The 17,811-nt window shown below is 27.1% G+C and overlaps 1 long non-coding RNA gene across 1 annotated transcript; it reads right to left on the bottom strand.

Moving 5' to 3' along the window:
* Positions 1-1,300: 1,300 nt before the first annotated feature.
* On the bottom strand, positions 1,301-2,958 carry LOC114175999. Its single transcript, XR_003602952.1, has 3 exons — positions 2,838-2,958; positions 2,642-2,717; positions 1,301-1,469 (listed from the first exon to the last, which is right to left on the bottom strand). It is a non-coding gene; the product is annotated as an uncharacterized LOC114175999 (long non-coding RNA).
* Positions 2,959-17,811: the final 14,853 nt, after the last annotated feature.

Raw genomic sequence — 17,811 nt, 5'->3', positions numbered from 1 at the left:
AAATCAACACATGCATTATTTTCCTTAGTTAAAATTTTGAGTCAAATATAAATGTAATTACTTTATCTACTTTAAAGGAAATTTTCTTTTAGTTAAAAATTATGAAAACAAATGTAAAGCCTATCTTAAATAAAAATAAAGGTAAATGTTCTTCTTAGTTATGACGTAAAAGGTATTGAGTGTATTATTTATGTTTTTACTCAAACAAATGTATAGTTTTTACTTCAACTATAAAAAATGAATACTTCTTTAATTTTAAAGATATATTTTTTAATTGACTATTCCTTTATTGTCCTGTTTAATTGACTATGTATGGATGTTATATAAATAATGAAAAAAAAAATCACAAAATAATACATGAAAGTTATTATTTAATAATTCATTAACTATTTTAACAATATTTAAAAAAATCAAATTAAATGAAATTGATATTAAAATTAAATTCAAAAAAATAAAAATAAAATCAATTTAAAAAATCGAACAAAAATTATGACCAAATCATTATTTAATGAGGTATATTAACTATTTAATGTTCGTAGAGTATTATTTACTAAAATAAAAGGTCGATAATAATATATAAGTGGTTAAAAAAACTTATACTTTAAAAAGATACGTAAGATACATGCTATATCGAGGGAATTCAAAACATAATTCCAAATTTTCTCTAAATTATATAAAATGTAATTTACAGAGTTAAATTCATAAAAAATATATGCCGAAATAATTGACAAGAAGGTACAAACTCAATGTCTACCAAAAAATTAAGAACAGTATTTTTTTAAGAAAAAATAGGAACAATATCTTCTTTAGTGGTATTTTATTATTCAAAAATACTATCTAAAACATTGTGAATACTATTTTGTTAAACTTTAATAAAAAAAACAAAAAAAGAAATGGTGATGTTAAGAGCAACATTATTCGAGATTATTTTCTAGTAATATTGATTCAATAATTACTTTACATGTTAAGGTTATTTTTTGTCTGAATATTAATTTATGATTTTCTTTTTATATAGTCTGGCATAAATAATTTAAAGAAAATTTCTAACTAAATTTGATTGTACCCTCAACGTTAGAAAGAAAATATCAACTAAATTAGTGATGGGGAAAATTCATTTATGGCATACATTGTGACATCCATTTATAGTAGATTTAATTCTACCGAATAACCACGTCACATATATATATATATATATATATATATATATATATATGGAAAATAAAAGAAGTACTTAGGGAAATCATTGTTACATTCATCCATAAATATGTAAAAGTTTTAGGCAAAATCACAATGCCTTAAATCATAATTAAAAGCCAAAAGAAAAGATAGTTTTCAAAAGAGACATGTCCTAGGGCAAGAGTTTTATAACAGCTCTAGGGCCAAAACGTCACTCCTAAGAGCCACAAGAAACTGGTCCAGCTATGCAGCACCGCTGCCCCCATCGGATCTACCGCCAGGATTTGTCCCATCTGCTCCCACCAAGAGGTGATCATCGCAAAGAAAAGACAGAACAGGAACATAAACAAAATGCAAGGGGTGAGCTAGTGCAAACGTCATTAACATATTATAAAACACGTACAAGACAAAGCAGATTATTAACAATGAACTTATAAACATTCCAATCATGAGAGGGCAGACAAATGAAATTTTCTATGACTCGATATCCGGATCATACACTTGATATAGAATTCTAAAGGAAGTATGCACCTGTGCTGGTTTCTAAGCTCTGCAGAGTCTAGACACAAGGGGTTATCACCCAACCACCCACAGGGTTAATCCTTTAATATCTCGGGCCCAAACTGTCCCAAGACTAGGACCTCCTGCCACTCTCACCACATAAACCATTCTGCTCTACGTGAGCATGAAGGTCTATTAGAGTTCAGGATACCTTCCTTTATCTAGACATCTCCTATATCAAGGTATACACTAGGCATGCACTTATACATATATATATATATATACATATATATATATATATATATATATATATATATATATATATATATATATATATATATATATATATACATATATATATATATCACTAGAAGTTTTCCCATGAAACTCCCTCTCAACACATATCACATGCCTATCCATCACCCAAATTCAGTGCATTCAAACACTCAAGGATATCATGTTTCTGTACTCATACTCATCACATGCATAACAACATATCTTCCAACATCCAAAACATAAATCACACATAACAACGACTTCTTTTCAGTTCCATTCAAGTACACATACTAAGCATGATCACATATTATGAATAAGGAAAGTAATTAACATAAGCATGGAGTAGCATCAGCCAACACAGCAGCCCCTGTCACGAATTCTCGCCTAAGCTGAAGGTCCTCGCCCAGGCGTTTTCGCTCAAGCGACCCCTTCTCGCCTAGGCGAGGGTCCAACAGTGACCACTGCAAGAATTTCATCGAATTCTCGCTCAGGCGACAGTGTCTCGCCTAGGCGAGACTGTGCCTCGCTCAAAAATCAACTGCCAGTACATGCATTTTCCCATTCGATCGAACACACACACCCAACAACCAACTTCATACATCAAACCACAAGGTTCAAGCACCAAAACACAAGAACAATCCAAAATAGGTAAAAGCACTAAGAAAACGATTACCCTAGCTTCCCTTACCTTGCTCAGAGGCTAACCAAAACGAAAAAAATCCCGAAACTAAGGGTTACTTCAGCTCCAAGGCCAAGGCAGTGAGCTGAAACATAAGGATTCACGCAAGACGAGGTTAGGAAACTTTAACTCTAACTTGACTAACGTTTTTCAACAGTGAAGGAAAGGAAAAGAATGGACTAGAAGGCCTATTAGCTCAGCTTACCTGGAGAAGTATGAGTCTTGCTAGTTCCGAGACGGACAATTTCGTGCCCTAGCAGAGTTCCTAGTAGGAGAACAAGAGGGGGATAAGGAGACAACTTCAGAAACGGAGACAAGTGAAATGAGAAAGCAGAAGGGGGTCTTGGGGTCCCCTTACTGGGCAGGTCTTAGGCCCACGAATGGCTAGGCCCAAACAAAAAATAAAACTGAAATGGGACTTACATACATCAACAAAGGTATTATGAAAAGGAAAATTATTTTTGACAAATTTGATAAAGTTTTCATAAATAGAATTAAAATATATTATTTTGTTTTAACTAAAATAAAGTAATAAAGTAGTATTTTTTTACCTAAATAAGTAATTTGTTAAAGTTTATAAAAAAAAACTTTGTTAGTCTATCATTTTTCTTATAAAAACAAGTCTAATAATCAGGTTCAAATTAACCGAAAAATAACTTTGTTATTATTGATTGGAAAAACATATTTCGACATCAACCGATAAAACTTAACTTACATTGATCATATAATAATTTCACTAACATCAATGATTCAAATTGAAGCTAACTTTGAAAAAAAAAAATGTCAATGTTGATTGAGCAAACTTTTATTAAGATCAGTTGAGAAATAACTTCAACATATTTGGGAAAATATAAACTTTGATTGATATTAATCAAAATACAATATTAGCTAACATGAACTAAAAGTAATCCTAGTTAACCTTAATTGAAATAATTTGTAATTGACATATACTAGATTGTATTCGATGTGTGTGTTTTCTATATGTGCATGTGATTGAGATATGAATGATATGTTTATGTAGGTTGTCATTTTCATGCACTCATAATCCATTAATATATTAATTCACATGATCTTAAAATCCATGACTTTTAAATTGTAATTATATTTTACAAAAGACACATTATTTATTTATTTGTTTATTCATGTTAATTCTTTATGTGTAACATATGATTTGAAGCTACCAATTTGGAATGATTTGTGGATTGTAGTTAATATAGTGTATTAAATATTAAAACTTAAAAGAGATCTATAACTTTACTAATATATGAGTGTGTGTATATATATATATATATATATATATATATATATATATATATATATATATATATATATATATATACTGTAAATTATTATTTTTAGATATAATAATATAGAATTTTAGAATATTTGTTGCTTGTACTAATATACTATAAATGTAGTGAATACGTGAGTAAATTAGGTTCAAACTCCGAAATTACGTAACATTTTGTTTATTTGTTAACGAACTCATTTATGCATAATATTATATAATATTATATGTTTAGTTTAGTATAGTGTTTTTGATTTGTTAGTACACAAAGTGTCGGTTGAATCATATATATATATATATATATATATATATATATATATATATATATATATGTGTGTGTGTGTATATATATATATATAATACACGTTAATAAATATTAAAATTCTATAACTCTATAATTTTAAGTAATTAAATTATTTTAATAAAATCTTAAATTTGTTTAATTTTTTGTTTTAAAACAACGTATTTGGATATAAAACATTTAAAAAAAATTATAAAAACTAACTATCCCTACAAATTTTCCTTTGCACAACCACCGTAACACAAAATAAAAATGTGATATACGATTTTTCTTCTTTGGTCAATGAATATGAGAATGAACCTAATTGAATTATTGGGGTACTTTCTGAAAAAGTTGCAAAAATATTTTACTCCTATGATACGAAATGTGTGGATTCCATAAACTTTATTTTATTTTATTTGATTGGGTAGGTGTCACAAACTAAAACCTTGGATCTTTAGTACTTATTGTATAATTGTTCACTTTGAGGTTAAAAAAAAAGGTGTTGTTTTATGCTATGTAATTTTTGTGTGGTAATAATATTGAATTTTTATCTCATTTGATCTTTTATTATTCTATTGTTATACGATTTTATTATTCTATTGTTATACGATTGTAGCATTAGTTGAAGGAAACTTTTCACGATTTTTAAATTTCTTCTTTGAATTTGTTTGTTCAATTTAATTAGTCTTTTTGTAGTCATTTGTTTAAAGTAATTAAAGTGAATGTCATTACTGTAATTATTTCAATGATTTGGTGGATGAGAAAAGTTAGGAAGATCTCAAAAATTAATTAAGGAAAGCAAAAATTCAGATCAAATCTTTCCTGAATAAATAATATGCAAAATAATAAAATGCATTAAACAACGAATAGAGTAACCAACAAACACAAAAAAAATTTAACATAGAAAAATCTCAATATGAAGGAAAACCCCACTGGATCTGATCCAATAAAATCTTCCCCTAATAACTATTAATGAATAGACTACAAGCAAGTTCTCTTAAAACTTCCAAGAATCAACAAATAATTATTCTCTCCGCCAACAAGGTTAGGTGGATAACAAATATAAATGAGTACTTTAAATAAACAACATATATAACCTCTAATATATGAGATGAGGAATAAAAGCATTTTCTCCAATATGACTTCTTTACACAAAGACTTGCACCGAATAAATCGATTGCTCTTTTCTTACTCTCTTTATGTTTTTTCTCTCAATAAAGGTACTCACAACTCCTGTATCTTTGTCTCTTCACACTATTTTCTTTCATAACAAATTTGATGGAAGTTTTGCATCTTTTAAATTGCATAATGGGTTGGAAGCCCATAAAAAAATACATTTTTTTTATTTTTATTGATTAAATTAGTGTGGACCCAATAAATTGGTGATGCACATGATAAGAAATCATAGTAGGTTTCAAGATCCAAGTCCGATATCTTCTTCTACTTTTCAAATCAAGGAGTTAGTATGTATGACTGAAAATAAATCTAAGGAACATATGAGTAATAATGTCTCTGTTTTTTTGTGCTGAAATTTTTTAATATTCAAATTAGGGAAGGTAAGGTAGCTTTATGGAAGTAATATGGCACGTTCCATATGTCAAATTGGTTTAAGGTGAATACTGGTACAACTATGGGTTGTCCTGGTTTAGTTTCATGTGCTGGTAAGTTTTCAATTTTTTAGAGATACAAACTTCTATTCATGCTAAATTTATGACGATCATTTATGCATTCAAACATGTTTGGAGACAAGACTTTTAAAGACTTTGGTTGGATATTGATTTTTCTTTAATGTGTCAACGAATGATTCCTTAGAATCTTAGAAAAAAATGAGTTTGTATTTGTTTATTATATTTTTTATTTTTAATAAATTTTTATATAATAACAAATAAGTGACTTATTTTTAGGTATCAACTTAGTTAATATATCGATGTTCATAATATTATTTTTACATTTGAAAACTATAATATCCACGACTTAATTCATATTTTTACATTTTTTTAAGGAGCACGATTTTTACCTTTTACAATTTCAGACATTTTTTTCTTATTAATGTAAAATTAAATTTATAATGCCTAACATATTTTCAGGGACGTACTTCACCATTCTTCCTGTAAACAATATCACAAGCAAATTAGGTGAACTAGAATTAAGCTAACAATATATTTTTTTTATGTGACATATTTTGTATACAAGTTATCATTAACCACAATATCCGAAAAACGTGTTTTTTTTTTTTTTTTTGCCAACTAGATAGTTTCATAAATACTTTTGTTTAGGGGAAGGTTGTTCAAATTCAAGAGAAAAGTTAGTATGCTTTTCCCACAAACACTGCATCATTTTAACATATTGTGTTTTATTATCAGAAGTTTCCTTATAAACCTAATTAATTCAAACTTGTTTTTTCTTTCTTCGTCCACAAAAAGCATGGTATGTTTTTTTAATAATAATAATCCATCTGTTCAATGATTGATTAAATATCTTCGTTAAATTGATCATCATTTTCAAAACAATGTAGGTACCAATTCAGTAATTTTTCATAATATATGCAATTTGGCCACTCAAATTTAAAATTTCATAAAGTAGATTAATTTCATAGAATTTATGTATATATTATTTTTTTAAAATAATACTTTATTTTATGTATATAACTGTTACTTCGTTATTAATATTAGATGATTTTAAAGTCATGACAGCCAAATATGAATGTCTAAAGTCATTAATCACAAAAATCCCAAAAGCTACGATAACACTTATAAGCTCTACGTATAAAAACTATATGGATATTAAAGGTAAGAAGTCGAAATTCGACTATATGTTTCCCTATTCCCTCGTAGTACCATTAATCTAACTTTCACTCAATTAATATAAGTATCTTTTAGATAACTTGACGATATCTAACTTATTTTCTAAAATTGCATTTCAATATAAAAGAACATTAAAATAGAAAAGTTAATAATATCATTGTTCATATTTCAGAAAAAAAAAACCTTAAATTTGTATATGCCACTAAATGTTGTATATAATCATATTAAAATTCAGATTTTATTGAAAGCTAATATAATTTATCATTTTTCAAAACATTCAAATAATATAAGTAACAACTACTAGGCAAACTCCTTTCACCAAAGGACTACTTGCAACATTAAAGAATTTCCAAAAATATAATTAGAAATGAGAAAGACAAAAACCAATATAAACTTATTGAAGCCATTATTTTTTAATAACTATGATGCATTAAAATAAACTTTTTTTTCCTAAATATTCGTAACTTGTAGGTTTTTTTTAATTTATTTAATACTTTAGTGATGTTACTTCAGATATTTTTTTTCTTATAATAATAAGGTAACTCATAAGTACACATTTTGTTTTGGATATAGGGTAGAACGTCTACTCAGATAATTATTATAGTCTTCACGTCTTTTGTTCTGCCATGGGTTGCTTACTTCCATGTTAAAATCACCATAAGTTATTCGGTTAAAACAATAAATGTTATAATTAATGCGAGACAAAAATTCTAACAATCATATTTTTTATATGTATTTATTATTTTTCTCATTATCCGTGATTAGCTGTAGATCTAATCACAGTCAGTCCAATTATCTTTTAAACCTACTTAGTGACTTGTTTATGTTAATGAAGTTACTAACTAAATTTTGATTGTGTCATTCGATTGACTGTTTAACGTGACATATAAATTGTATAAAGGACTCATGTGGAATCTTATAAGCAGTCCAACTGCTGGCAACTAGGAGGGGCTGCTTCATGCGATGCGTGGTCCACCGTTCAGTGTGTTAAGCTACACAATTTGTGTAAAGGACTCGGGTGGAATCCTGTGGACAGTCCAATTGATGGCAACTAGAGAAGGCCTTATGCGACATATGTCGCTCAGCTCTCGCTTACCTCTGTCGATTGATCCTATAAGGTTATCCCGGTTCATACAGTACACATTATATATTTTAAAAGATAATCAATACACTTTTTGGATGCAAAAAAAATTCTTAGAACACAACATGTGAAATAACTAAATATTTATAAATATATTTTAAGATAATTATATTTTAATCCACTTTTTTTTATTCACTTCTAACCCACAACTCAAATCATCCTTAGATCATCACATTACACCACTAAAAAATATAAAAATAGATAATTGAAAGGTGATTGTAGGAATGGGTTAAGAGTGAGTCAAAATATCATTATCCATATATTTTATTATCTATAACTACATACACCATTTGTTTTTTCAATTTCACCCTCTTTAATGTCCTTTTTTTTTCAATTTTATCCTCTTAATTACTACTTTTTTAAATTTAAATAATTATTTATAATAAAAAATATTTTTCAGTTTTATTATTTTAGTAACTACTTTTTTAAATTCAAATAATTACTCATTATAAAATAGTTATTTACTCTTTTATCATTTAAGTTTAAATTTAAATAATTATTCCTGATATTACTTACACAATAAATTTATTTTATCTGTAGTTATATTTATAACTATGTAAACCAACTGATTTTTCAATTTTACTTTTTGAATTATTATTTTTTTAAATTTAAATAATTTATAAATATTCAAAAATTTCGTACACATTGTGTCCACATTTCATAATACCAATTATACCCTTTATAATATAATTATTTATTATTTTTTTTATTCATTAACAATTATTCTCTCTATTCATTTTATTTTATTTTTAATAAAACATAAATTTATTTTATATATATTAACTTAATAACATTACTAATATAATATCATTCATATTTAAAAAATATGTACATATAGGCGCGGTAGCGCCTGTGTTTACGCTAGTATATAATAAAAAAATTAAAATAATTCATAAAATAAAAGAAAGAATGAATTAAAAAATATTAAAATAATAAATAAAAATAAAAATTATTTATTTATTTAAATTTTGAAATTTTATTTAATATATTTTTATTGTGAAATACAATTTTTTTAATTAAAGTTTTACAAAATTTTATTTTTATTTTAATTTGATTTTAACTTAATTTATATTTTTGAAATTTTAACTTAATACAAATTCATGAGTTTATTAAAGCAAATATAGTTTAAAATATATATTGAAGTTGAATTATTTTTCATATTATACATATTTTTCATGAGGTTTTTTATACTTAGTAGTACAGACTTCTCTAGCTTTTTATCTTGAATAGAAGTGCTGTATAAGTCTATTCTTTATAATTTTATTTTAAGGTTAAATGTGTTTGTAATTCATAAATATTATAATATATTTTTTTCAAATTTAAATATATTTTGATATTTAAATTATAAAAATAAATAAATATAATATTTTAATCTAATAATATTAAAAAAAAATCGGCTTAAATAACATTCTAAATTGGCATGAGAACTGGTTTTACATTAAAAGTTTAAACATCCAAAACATATTTAATCATTCATTTTGAAACAACTTCAAAATATATTTTGGTAATTAATTGGATTGGACTCAACCTATACTAGTCCTGGAAGAAAAGAAAGACGAAAGTGCAGGCAGAAGAAAAAAGCGAATCTGAGTTCCACTGTATCATAACATGCTCCCTCAAAAACCTCCAAACAAAAACTGTTCGATAAAACCGAAGACTATAAATTGGTACATGACAAAGCAACAGTGACCTCTCCTAAGCCACTCCAAAACCAAACCCATAGAAAAGTGCAACCAAAGCCCCAACGTGTACAACTCAAACACTTCAACCCATAATCAAAACAAACCTAGTTTTTTGTACCATCCAACGAAGACACTTTTGGTCAATCAAATACCAAAAATGTCCAAAATCAAAGATTGTTTTATTTGGGGAAGGCAAAAACAAAGACAAATCGGTTACCTAAACGTGTCTTGCGACAAATGTTACCATTTTTTGTTTAACTTGTTGGCTACTTACTAATACATTCTAGTAACACCTCTTAACATCAAGTGTGTACCTGGTCACAAATTTTTATTATGACAAGTGAATATATTTAGTAAATTATATTTATTTATTTTATTGTCATGCAAAATGTAGACAATGTATATAAACTTTTTTGACAAATATTATGTATAAAGAGTAAAATTAATATGTATAAGTAATTTTAATTTTTTTTTCTGAAACAGAAGATGTGTACAAGACACGACAGGGCTCCCACACTGGTTGAACTTGCCGTTCTTAATTTACCAAAAACTAACTTCCGAGGTATATTCGATCAACTACCAGCGTATGGTATTATATAAATGCCCATAATTTTGTGCTCAATGCCTAAATAAGCACTTTATAAAGGAGCTTCCGCGTTTCCATCATCAACAAGCTACAAGAGAAGAACTTTATGCATAGTTAAACACACATAACAAAATCTTCTTCTTCTTGGAAGCAGCAAAACATGGCTGCCACTGGTGCCAACCCAGATGGATTATTCTGGTCGGTGTATGAAGGGTGCATTTCTGGCTACGATAACTGCGTTGAACGGCGACCCTACCACCGCAATTGTGGCTGCGAACTCCATAACAAGTCTCTTCATTGCACGCACAAGATTCCAAGGTCTAACAATGTGTCATACCCTATGAGGAGGGTGTGGAGTGAAGGAAGCTTGGTGTTGGCCGCTACTACTTCTTCTTCTTCTTCACCTTCTGCTAATGGGGGAAAATAAGATTCGCTTTAGTTAAGATTTGGTGACGAGAATATTCAATCTGTTTCATTGGTTTCAGTCTGGTTTAGGGTTTTTTCTTCTTCTTCTTTACCTCTTAGTTACCAAGATGATTTCCTGAATGGTTGTGAAGTGTTTGTATGGACGTTTTACAATTATATTGTTCAAGGACTATGGTCGTTTCTTGGCTTCTCATAGATTGTTATTATTCTCATAAAGTTTGGATCTTTATACGTATTTTCAATGTATCTATGCTGATATGCATCCTGTTATTAATTAATCTTTTTGGTGTAAATATTAGGAATATCCGTTGTTCTTGGGAGTCATGATTGTGTATTGAATATTGGTTCTAACAAACAAGTTGGGGCAATTGAGTTCCTGCAAATGTTTGTTGATGGACTGTGATTTCTCAATTTGGTTTCGGTTTTGATTTAATATTATCATTAACTGCAATCTGTGTTTGAAATCGTGATTAAAGAAAGAATCTTAGACATAGTTATGGGGTTCTTACTTATCATATAACTATCATATCCATAATACTGCATTCAACCAGATGAATAATACCACTAAATATTTTGAGGTGAGCACAGATAATAGAACCTACCCTTGTAACTGCCAAGGAGTTTATCAGTATAGTTAATTGCTGAAAGGTCAAAAGTTTATTCTAAATATGAACTAAGAATGAAAATCGCTGTCTTTGAACAGTTTTTGAAGAATCTTCAATCTGTCAGATAAATTCATCACATGGGATGGTCAGATGCTGGTTTGCAGTTTCAAATGGACCAATGAATTTGATCATATGATTAAATAATAAAATATGATATTATAATATTCATAATTAAATATATCTATCGGTCCCGTGAGGTATCATCATATGGGTGAACTCAGACGAAGACCTCATCTGCAGATGACAGAGAAAACAAAAGAAAAAAAGTGAAGAGGGGCCTACACACGTGAACTGTGAAAACAATCAGAGAAAAGAACATATGGCAGCTGGATTGAGAATGTAGTTCTATGGAATTTGTTCTACAAATCGGATATGAAAATCAAATGTCCTTTTCTAAGACCAGATGTTTTAAATTTCAACATCTACATTGAAAGAGTAACTCTCTGGTTACATAAATTTTTTACTCAAAACTTGTTCAGAGGAGTTAAATATGCATTAACTTGACTAAATCTTGAGTTGCTAATCATAGAAACAGGAGTTGCTTAGGTTAGTACATTAAATCATTAAGAATTTTGCTTTCAACTGAGATGTCCTGCATAAAACACATGATTAAAACACATGATTAAGAATGTTCTGTACCAGAATGCCAGCAAACACCAGCTAGACCTTCCAGAATCTGATTCTAAGTTTGCAGTAAGGAAATGAATTATATAATGATGTAGCAAAAGATCCTGATTTCTGGCATACAAGTTACAACTCACATTAACATTTTCCTTTATGAGTAGCCATTAATTTGGATGCATAGAAGGAAGGAGTCAACAAAAAGCATTATCTTGCAAGTTACCACAACCATTATCACATGGACTCAAACAGTAGTATCTGAAAGCAGAACATAAAGTGAAACTGCCACATTTTGACTTAGTAATTGAAGTGACACAAAAGTTTTAACTTTCTGCATAGGAAATATCGCCCACCTAAGAATCATATTAAAGTTAACCAAAACTTTTGGAGAATTCTATAGCAAAAGTGAACCATACTACAAGACAAGGAGAGGTAGGTGGGTTTTGAAGAACACATGAAAGAGAGGCCAAACCACTAACTTGTCTCTATTTTTCTCAGCGATGCATGTCTTGTGTGACTGTCTACTTTAGCTTCGAATTTTACGGGAATAATAAATACAAATTTAGTTTCCTACTCTTGATTTCTTCATCAATGACACAGAGTTTATGATGATACATTTAGTATATATAAGTCTGAGAGAAAGGTTAGCCACATCACCAACAGAATGGCAACTGGGGCATGTGGAATGATGCTTCAGTGTGTCTTTGAGGGAAGTATTTCACTGCATGACATGGAGATTGAACGAAGGCCATACCACAAAAACTGTGGCTGTGCGTTGCACAACATGAATGGTGTTTGTTCCAATGCTTGTCCTCAGCAAAGATGTGTTTCCTTTGCCAAGAAAACATCATGGTCTCATTGTATCATGCATGCAACAACTTCCAAGTTTTCTTCACACTCTTTTCTTTCTAAAACAAGACATTGATAGATAGGGAAGGTGCCTCTGTGACTCAGTGAAGTGAAGCCATGCAATGTGGTTTGAAGGAAATGGCTTCAAAGGGACAAGTTGTTTTGTTCGTTTGTTTGTTTGTTCTGTTTCCAAGCCATTGATACTTTTTGTGGTAATAATGCACTAATCAAGGAGTGTGTGCAAGAGTTCTTTCATGCAACATTTTTTGTTTTCTTAAATGTGTTCGATTTGATGCTGAGGTTGATGTATCAGCTTTGCCTTTTCTTTTGCCTTCTGAAATCACATTGCAATGCAATTAGTATAAATCAATGCTCATGACTTCATTGGTGCAACATTGTACACAAACACAAAAAAAAAACACCTTTATATTGTATTTGAACTTCTTCCACCAAACTTGTATGTTATTAGTGAGGTGTGATTTGTTACCTTAGACTTGAGGGAAAGCATAAAAGATGTGTATATTGTATAAAAAAATGAAATTGCAATTTTTGTAAAACATTATATATATTTTTTATGATATAAAGTGAATATTATAGATTTAGAAAGCTGATATCATATTTTTATTTAATTTTATAATAATGTTTTGGTTTAATCAAATTGATAAATATTTGACTATTTAAAATAATTGTTTGTCCAGTTATATGATTTTTAACTTTTGTCCAGAAAGAAATGATATTATCATTACTTTTATTATCTTTTCTCCAATTTACGTATTAACTCTTTCACTCTTTCAGACCTTAGCTAAACTCATTCATTCTTTTTTCTATGAACCATGAAGGCGCGAGTTGATGGATGGGTTAGAAGAAATTAAAATAATATAGTTGACCAATGAATAAAAAATAATAGATAAAAATAATAACATAAAATCAAACACCAACATACTTAACAAAAAAATAGTTTAAACGCCCAAAACTTTTTTTAATAAAGATTCAATTAAAATAATCAAAATTTATGAGGCCATTGCAACTTAATTAAACCATTTCTTTTAACATGATGTAAAACTGAATTTGTATACTAAGGAACGTGTATTTTTATTTAAAAAAAAAAACAGGGCAACATATATATTTTTTTTAAGAAAAATGTAATTTACACTAAATTTTAATGAAATTACAAGTTTAACTTTGTATGCAATAATATATTTACAAATAAGACTAATAAATTATATGATGTATCTTCGTTAAACGCATGTTAGGGTCAAAACAACACAGGTAACGGTGGTAGTAATATTTATTTCTTACATAATATATACTGATAGTTTAATTTAATAATTTTTATAAAATTAATAAAAAAATATATTTTAACTTATTTAAATAGTTTTTAATTCAATTTAATAAAAAATTTGGAATAATTTATTATTAAATCAACATTTAAACAAGGTTATTTATATAATAGCTTGTTTGGTAGGAGAGAGAAAGAAATAATTAATGTTAAGGCATCGTTTGGATGTAAATATGAGACCACTAACAAAAAAAAAAAAAGAAGGTGATTTCAATGTAAACCCGAGATATGAGTGTTATTGTAGGATCTCTTCAGGAAGCATCATGATAATCAATTGTTGCAAGAATAAAATTGATTTGTATTAATTTTTTTAATACATAATTGATTACAAATCACTCTTTTATATATATATATATATATATATATATATATATATATATATATATATATATATATATATATATATTATTGTTTTTTCACTTTTTTATTATCATGATAAAAAATTATTAAAATTAATAAGAGATTACTATAATAGTTGAAATTATTTTATACATGAGTTAAAAGTTAAATTTAAAAGGTTTTATTAACAATTTTATTTTTCGTATTTTTTCCTCTCATAACTAAATATTACTTAACTTACATATAAATTAATTTTAATTTTTAAATATTTTTCTCACAATTATTTTTAAAATAATTGTGAAAAAATGTATACAAAAATATTCTTACAAATCTCGCCTGTCACAAAAATTATCATGTTGAATGGATTCCTCCCATTGATTACATATGTTTGCTGAAAGTATAGTTAATAAGATCTGTGAAAACTGAAAAATTAACCAATAATATATATATATATATATATATATATATATATATATATATATATATATATATATATTGTCAAAGTTATTAACCACTACTGAATTACAAATATTTGATTGAATTGGAAAGTAGATGATAAATATAAAATTATATTACATGCTTTTTTTATGTAGAATTTAATTTTGTTTTATCAATATATAAATATATTTGGATATTTGTATTTATAATTTAAAAATAGGCTATTTCAATTACGTTTTCAGTTAAATTATTTATGCATTATTTTATAAAAAATATAAATTTTATTATGTAAACAAATAAATTTAATAAATGTATTAAGAATGAAAACAAATAAAATATAAAGAAAGATACAAATTAAAACACTGCTTAAAATGACATAAAACCAACATATTCCAAGTTATTAAATCAAGTTTAATTACCAAACACTTCTACTAATGATGATGTGATTAACATTTTGTCTGGTATTTGGAACAAGAGTGGTCTTTGAAATAGCCTACCTTAAAAGATGTCTACTTCGAAAAACCAAAATTGAAATTAGTCTGAAGAGGCTATTAATTGGAGGAACAAAGTTGGTGAAACTAAACTCCTAAAAATACTTAGAAAGAAACAATGAATATCCTTAGTTCTCTCACAACTACTTTTGGCAGGTACTAAATTCTTTTCATTAATGCTTCAACTTAGTAAATTTTTCATAGGTAGATTTTTTTTTTTTTGGAAAATTTAAAAAAAGTGTGTGATAAAAGAAAATAGTAAGAATAACCCTAGAATTAGTAGATTTAAGTTCAATATTTATAAATGCTTTTATCTATTATAATGTTATATTAGATAACTTTAATAGGTGGTTCATGATGAATACATATAACTCTAATTTATTAAATTACTTTTTTATCATGTTATTTTTTATTATACCTCAAATTTCTTGTAATGAATTATTGGCTATAGAAAGTGATTTCTAATGTGTTGCTTTGGTTTTCCTCTTCCACATGAATTTTTTCTTCACTTCATCTACTTCCAAAATCTGCATAGGAAATGACTCCATCGAGAAAGTTTAGTTCTTTGAACCTCATGAATTATTCTACATTTGTTTTCAAAAACACATAAAAAAAACAACAATGTGATATTCTCCTATTCAACTTTTTCACAGAAAAAAAAACAATAATTATGTTATAAACGTAATTAACATATTATATAATCAACTATGTTCAATCTTAAAAGATGATTATGTCGTTTCTTTTATTAATATTTTTTTAATTTAATATAATAAATTAAATACTTAAAATCATAATATTAAATAAAAATATACATAATTAATGATAAATAAAATACTTTTAATTTTCCAATATTTATTTATATTATTCAATCTAAATAGTTTTACTTTTCTCAATTTTTTCTTATTTTATTTCTCATTTTTACGAGGTGATGTTTGTTCGCCTTCGGTTACCACAAAGTGTGGAAAGTGAAAAAAATTGAGATATATTCTTTTATTTGTAAAAATAAAGAGAAGACCATCACCTTGTTTGAATGAAACATTTCAACCATACTAAGAAATTGAGATACATTGTATTTGAATTTTCTGTAATTAAATTCTTTTCATTTTCTAAATAATTTGTTTTGATAAAGAAATTAAAATACCTTACCTTTCAATTTCTTGTTTAGATAAAATAATTGAATTTCTTGTGAGATAAAATTTCATTTTATTAATATTTATTTTAGGCTTAATTATATTTTGAGTTCATGATAATTTTGAAAACAGGTCGGTCAGACTTATCAGATTAATGGGTCGTCGGGTTGTTGGGTTGCCCAACACGTCTAAGTGGTCAAGTCTAGCTTACACCTCTAGATAGTTTGGAGTTATTTCTCAATTAATATTTATTTGTATTTTTTTCCACCAATGTCAGTGACTACTTTTTTATGGACATAAACTATATCTTTTTATTGATATATGTAATAGTTATTTTTCTCTTCATATATGAAGGGTAGAAGTAGTAATTTTTGTATTTTATATCGATTGAAGTATTATACTTTTAAAAAAGTAAAATTTAACAAATTTTGTATTATCTTATCTAACTAGAATGAGCCTACAGTACACATGAGCGCGGAGAAAAAGAGTATCATTACACAAATTGTCTCACACAATATAATAAATTGTGTGGATTAAAAATATAATGTGAAAAGACACATAATATGACACTAATTTACCGATTCCAAACCATGGATCACTGTGGACCACAAAAAAAATAAAATTAGATCCTTTATTCTTTCTTTTGTCATTTTTCAAAACAAAGATGAAAAAACCCATGAAGAGAAAACCCTTGTAAAAGGTTTATTTGAATAAGTTTTTAGAAGAAAAAAAAACTCTTTTAATAAATAATTAAGAGAAAAATTATAAAGAAATGAAATAAAAAAGTTAGTAATCAGTTACCAACCCAACAAATTTAGTAAATCATTAAGATTATGTTTTTTTTATTCATTGTATTTAAGAGGAATGAGAAGTGAGTATTAGACTATGATTTTTTTTTTTTTATTGATGAAAAAGGTTGGAGAGGAAAGATTATTATGATTTCGTAATAAATGTCATCCCTTTAATTTTGATGAGATTGAAAGGTAAGAGATGCTAAATGACTAATTTATCCTTTTTGTATTTTTTTTTTTTTATTTTTTCTCACGTTATCTTCATAATATTTACTTATTTTTCATCTTACATATTAAATTTATTTT

The sequence above is a fragment of the Vigna unguiculata genome, chromosome 3 (assembly GCF_004118075.2).
Source record: "Vigna unguiculata cultivar IT97K-499-35 chromosome 3, ASM411807v1, whole genome shotgun sequence".
NCBI lineage: Eukaryota > Viridiplantae > Streptophyta > Magnoliopsida > Fabales > Fabaceae > Vigna > Vigna unguiculata.
The sequence above is the reverse complement of the archived record's forward strand: the minus strand, read 5'-3'. Positions and strand labels throughout refer to the sequence as shown.